Source organism: Suncus etruscus, chromosome 16 (genome assembly GCF_024139225.1).
Source record: "Suncus etruscus isolate mSunEtr1 chromosome 16, mSunEtr1.pri.cur, whole genome shotgun sequence".
Lineage (NCBI taxonomy): Eukaryota > Metazoa > Chordata > Mammalia > Eulipotyphla > Soricidae > Suncus > Suncus etruscus.
This window is the reverse complement of record NC_064863.1, coordinates 28,965,715-28,966,412: the sequence shown is the minus strand read 5'-3', so window position 1 is coordinate 28,966,412 and position 698 is coordinate 28,965,715.

Sequence of the window (698 nt, the reverse complement as noted above, 5' to 3'; positions counted from 1 at the left end):
TAGTTTCAAGGCCCAGAAATATATTCAAAAAATATTTTTCTATTAGAATCAGTTGAAGCAAAACTTACATACTTTCTGTTAAAGAATATTTCGAAGAACAGACACGCTAGCCTTTCAAAACTATAAAAAGCACATAAAAACCTAGTTTTCTGTGCCATCGATTCCCAAGATTTACAACATATAGTTGAGAAGAATGGAATCCACTAGAAGGAACCATCCTATCCCTAGGGTACACAGATTTACAGTGCTTTACATTTGATACCAAAAACACATATGTTTAAACTATCAAATATATATATTTTATATAGACATTTTGTATACAACTTGGGATGTTATTTTAGTTTCATATTTCCATGTAAGTTTACCTCTTTGATATGGGCCAAGCTTCCTTTATATTTTTGTTGAGTTAAATTAATTGAAGCAACCTTATTAATGAGAAGAATATTGAGATGATGTGTAACTAAAGAGTTCATAGAATGGAAATATATAACTCTCTGTCTTTGATGAGTAAGATTAAAATAAAACATAAGTAAAATGTTAGATTGGTCTTTAAACTAGACAAATATTAAATCATATTCTTCTATCTGGAATCTATGCAATCTTAAATTAGTTACTTCTCCGGTACATATCCTTAAGCATATCTTTCCTTTTTTTAAATGTGCTGTTCTTCAGAAAGAGGAATAGCTATTCCTAAGAGT